Genomic DNA, 5497 nt, shown 5'->3' with positions numbered 1-5497 from the left:
GAGACTCCTTCTCAAAAAAAAAATTTGTTATAGAGTTGTTAAATCTCCCACTATGATTATAGGGGTTACTTTGTCAATTTTTATTTATAAATGTGCCCATTTTTTCTTTATATCTTTGAGGTTATGATGTTAGGTACATACCAACTCATGATTCTTAGGTCTTCTTGGGGAGTTGTTGTTTTTTAATCATTGCATAGTTTCCCTCATTTTTTTTTTTTTTCTTAATGGAGTCTCACTCTGTCACCCAGGCTGGAGTGCAATGGCACAATCTTGGCTCACTGCAACCTCCGCCTCCCACGTTCAAGCAATTTTCCTGCCTCAGCCTCCTGAGTAATTGGGATTCCAGGTGCCCACCACCATGCCTGGCTAATTTTTGTATTCTTAGTAGAGACGGAGTTTCACCATGTTGCTCAGGCTGGTCTCAAACTCCTGACCCCAGGTGACCGACCCACCGCCTTGGCCTCCAAAAGTGCTGGGATTACAGGCATGAGTCACCACACCTGGTGTTTTTTTTTTTTTTTTTTTTTTTTCTTTAAGTTATAGTATGTTCAGTTTTTTTGTTTTTTTGTTTTTTGTTTTTTTGAGACGGAGTCTCGCTCTGTTGCCCAGGCTGGAGTGCAGTGGCATGATCTTGGCTCATTGCAGGCTCCGCCTCCCAGTTCACACCATTCTCCTGCCTCAGCCTCCTAAGTAGCTGGGACTATAGGTGCCCGCCACCACACTTGGCTAATTTTTTGTATTTTTCAGTAGAGACGGGGTTTCACCACATTAGCCAGGATGTTCTCGATCTCCTGACCTCATGATCCACCCGCCTCGGCCTCTCGAAGTGCTGGGATTACAGGCGTCAGCCACCGTGCCTAGCCTATGTTCAGTATTAACATTGCTTTCCCAGGTTGGTTTTTGTTGTTGTTGTTGTTGTTGCTGTTGTTGTTTGAGATAGAGTCTTGCTCTGTTGCCCAGGCTAGAGTGCAGTGGCATGATCTCAGCTCATTGCAACCTCTGCCTCCCGGGTTAAAGTGATTTTCCCACCTCAGCCTCCTGAATAGCTGGGACTACAAGCGCCTGCCACCACGCCTACTAAGTTTTCTATTTTTGGTAGAAACAGGGTTTTGCCATGTTGGCCAGGCTGGTCTTGAACTCCTGGCCTCAAGAGATCTGCCTGCCTCGGCCACCCAAAGAGCTGGGATTCCAGGTGTGAGCCACCGTGCCCGGCCTAGCCTCCTTTCTGATGCTTGTGTTCAGTTGGATGTCAGCCTGGAGTAAAGGCTCTGTGGCAACACAGAACAGCAGACAATGGGGAGGAGCAGAACAGCCTGAGGCCTATCACCGGCAGCGTGAGAAACAGGCAGGACAGTCTTTCAGTCAGCCTGGGTCTCACCTGGAGAAATAAGTGTCAAGGATTAGACTGGTTAGCTTTAATTTTCCAAGTGGCTTTTAAAAATTGATAAATTGACTTTCATCTCTCATTTGAGTCAGAGTCAGGTATACATTTTTAAAGAAAAATAGGCCGGGTGCGATGGCTCACGCCTGTAATCCCAGCACTTTGGGAGGCCGAGGTGGGCAGATCACAAGGTCAGGAGCTCGAGACCAGACTGGGCAACATGGTGAAACCCCATTTCTACTAAAAATACAAAAATTAGCCGGGCGTGGTGGCGCATGCCTGTAATCCCAGCTACTCGGGAGGCTGAGGCAGAAGAATTGCTTGAAACCGGGAGGCGGAGGTTGCAGTGAGCCGAGATCTTGCCACTGCTCTCTAGCCTGGGTGACAGAGCAAGACTCTCACTCAAAAAATAAATAAACATAAATAAATAAATAAAATAAAGAAAAATAAATTTATTTTTAACAAATTTTTTAAATTTGGCCAGGCACAGCGGCTCATGCCTGTAATCCCCGCATTTTGAGAGGCCAAGATGGGTGTATCACTTGAGCTCAGGAGTTCAAGACCAGCCTGCGAAACATAGTGAAACCCCATCTCTACAAAAATACAAAAATTAGCTGGGCGTGGTGGTGCATGCCTGTAGTCCCAGCTACAGGGGAGGCTGGGGTGGGAGGAGCACCTGAGCTTGAGGAGGTTGGGGCTACAGTGAGCCGAGATCACGCCACTACACTCCAGCCTGAGCAGTAGAGTGAGACCCTGTCTCAAAAAATAAATAAAATAAAATAAAATAAAATAAAAATGGTCCCTGAAGTGGGTGTTGAAGTCCTGACTTCCCTTGACACTTTTGCGGGGAATATGACAATTACAGATGTGGTGAGGTCAGCTGACTCATTGAATGTCTTGGGTGAAATTTTTCCTATCAGTATTTCTGTGGCCGGGCGCGGTGGCTCACGCCTGTAATCCCAGCACTTTGGGAGGCTGAGGCGGGTGGATCACGAGGTCAGGAGATCGAGACCATCCTGGCTAACACGGTGAAACCCCATCTCTACTAAAAAAATGCAAAAAAATTAGCCGGGCATTGTGGCGGGTGCCTGTAGTCCCAGCTACTCGGGAGGCTGAGGCAGGAGAATGGCATGAACCCAGGAGGCAGAGCTTGCAGTGAGCAGAGATCAAGCCACGGCACTCCAGCCTGGGCGACTGAGCCAGACTCTGTCTCAAAAAAATAAAAAAATAAAAAAAATTAGCCAGGTGTGGCAGTGGGTGCCTGTAGTCCCAGCTACTTGGGAGGCTGAGGCAGGAGAATGGCGTGAACCTGGGAGGCGGAGCTTGCAGTGAGCCGAGATCGCACCACTGCACTCCAGCCTGGGCTACTGAGCGAGACTCCATCTTAAAAAAAAAAAAATTTTCTGTGATGTTTGAACTCATTTTTTTTTCTTTTCTTTCTTTCTTTTTTTTTTTTTTTGAGACATAGTCTTGCTCTCTCGCCCAGGCTAGAGTGAGTGCAGTGGTGCAATTTCAACTCACTGCAACCTCCGCCTCCTGGGTTCAAGGGATTCTCCCACCTCAGCCTCCCGAGTAGCTGAGATTACAAGTGCCCGCTACCACGTCCAGCTAATTTTTGTATTTTTAGTGGAGACAGGGTTTCACTATATTGCCCAGGCTGGTCTCAAACTCCTGACCTCAGGTGATCCCCCCGGCTCAGCCTCCCACAGTGTTGTGATTACAGGCATCAGCCACTGTGCCTGACCTGAACTAATTTTCCCTTATCATTTGGGTTATCATTTGTTCTGCTTGTTTTGTTTTTTGTTTGTTTGTTGAGACGGAATTTCGCTCCTGTTGCCCAGGCTGGAGTGCAATGGCACAATATTGGCTCACAGCAACCTCTGCTTCCTGGGTTCAAGCAATTATCGTGCCTCAGCCTCCCGAGTAGCTGGGATTACAGGCACCCGCCACTACACCCAGCTAAATTTTTTTGTATTTTTAGTAGAGACTGGGTTTTCCCATGTTGGCCAGGCTGGTCTCGAACTCCTGACCTCAGGTGATCAGCTGACCTCGGCCTCTCAAAGTGCTGGGATTACAGGTGTGAGCCACCACACCCAGCCAGTTTGTTTAATTTGTAGGAGCCCTTTTTCTCCTTCAGACACTACATTAAGTAAGTGTCTTTATAATATCAGTGGTAGGAAATCAGTAAGACTTACTTGATTGCTTGCATAACAATCGAAATGGCATTTTCTTCAGAATAGACTTTAATATTAATTACTAAGGGCCGCTGGCCAGGTGCGGTGGCTCATGCCTGTAATCTCAGCACTTTGGGAGGTCAATGCAGGCAGATTACATGAAGTTAGGAGTTTGAGACCAGCCTGGGAAATATGGTGAAAGCCTGGCTCTACTAAAATTACAAAAATTAGCTAGGTGTGGTGGTGGGCACCTGTAATCCCAGGTACTCAGGAGGCTGAGGCAGGAGAATTGTTTCACCCTGGGAGGCAGAGGATGGAGTGAGCCGAGATCACACCACTGCACTCCAGCCTGAGTGAGAGAGCAAGACTGTGTCTCCAAAAATAATAATAATAATAATTAAGGGTATTTTTAGAAGTTGGATTATCTTCAATATTTAGTCATTAATTTTCTCTTAAAAATTTGGGAAACATTTTGCCTATTCCTCAAAAAATTAAATGAAGAATTACCATTTGATCCAGCAATTCCACTTCTGGGTATATTCACAAAAGAACTGAAAGCAGTGTCTAAAAGAGATATTTGTACACCCAAGTTCAAGCATCATTATTCACAATAGCCAAAAGGTGGAAACAGGCTGGGTACGGTGGCTCACGCCTGTAATCCCCGCACTTTGGGAGGCTGAGGCGGGTGGATCACCTGAGGTCGGGAGTTCGAGACCAGCCTGGCCAACATGGCGAAACTCTGTCTCTACTAAAAATACAAAAATTAGCTGCACGTGATGGCACGTGCCTGCAATCCCATCTACTAGGGGGGCTGAAACAGGAGGAACCCTTGAACCTGGGAGGCAGAGGTTGCAGTGAGCCGAGATTGTGCCACTGCACTCCAGCCTGGGCAACAGAGTGAGATTCTGTCTCAAAAACAAACAAATACACAAACAAAAACATAAAAATCTTTCTGGATTTTAACCCCCTCTTCATTTGTTTGGTGGTTGCTGTGAGGAAGGGGCCCGTTCTCAGCCTTGAGTCCCTGGGCTCTAGGCACAGGGACATGCAGGCGAGTCTGGGTTCCTGATTCTCTAATCGCCGGCGTGGCTGTGCCTTGTTCCTCAGGAGCCCAGCTTTCCCTGTCGTCCTCTTGACTTTTGTCACTTGCTTGAATTTAAGGCGGAGCCACCCTTAGAGGAATAGGCTTAAAAGGAGGGTTACGGAGCAGACACCAAGGAACACAGAGAAAGGTGCCAAGAGGAAGTAGTTACCTGAGAGGCTCTAAGACTGCCTCTGAGAGCCCACCACTGACCCGACCATCGGGTGCTGGAGAAATGTGGTCACCCAGACACTTTGAAACACTTTCTGTGGTTTATAATTATTATTATTATTATTTTTTTTTTTTTTTGAGACGGGGTCTCACTGTCTCCCAGGCTGGAGTGCAGTGGTGCAATCTTGTGTCCCTGCCATCTCCGCCTCCCGGGTTCAAGTGATTCTCTTGCCTCAGCCTCCTGAGTAGCTAGGATCACAGGCGCCCACCACCATGCCCGGCTAATTTTGTATTTTAGTAGAGACGGGGTTTCACCATGTTGGCCAGGCTGGTCTCGAACTCCTGACCTCAGGTGATCCGCCTGCCTTGAGCTCCCAAAGTGCTGGGATTACAGGTGTGAGCCACTGCACTCGGCCAATCGCGGTTTATAATTAGAGATTTACCTGCTAAATGATGTCCTGTCCTCTCCCTCACACCTCACAGTCTGAGTCACCTCTGTATTCCCCAAACCTGGGACAGTATCGGGCTCAAATCCGTTCAGAAATGATTGACTGAATGAATGAATAAATAAATGAATACGTTTGGAGTCTCCTCTTCTCACTCCGCCCTCCCTCGTTCTCTCCAGCCCCCCAGGGACTGCCCAGCCCGCCTCCCACCCCCGACGGGGGAACTCCAGGGACTAGAGCGGGA

Source organism: Rhinopithecus bieti, unplaced genomic scaffold (assembly GCF_001698545.2).
Source record: "Rhinopithecus bieti isolate Rb0 unplaced genomic scaffold, ASM169854v2 scaffold_72735, whole genome shotgun sequence".
Lineage (NCBI taxonomy): Eukaryota > Metazoa > Chordata > Mammalia > Primates > Cercopithecidae > Rhinopithecus > Rhinopithecus bieti.
The sequence above is the reverse complement of the archived record's forward strand: the minus strand, read 5'-3'. Positions refer to the sequence as shown.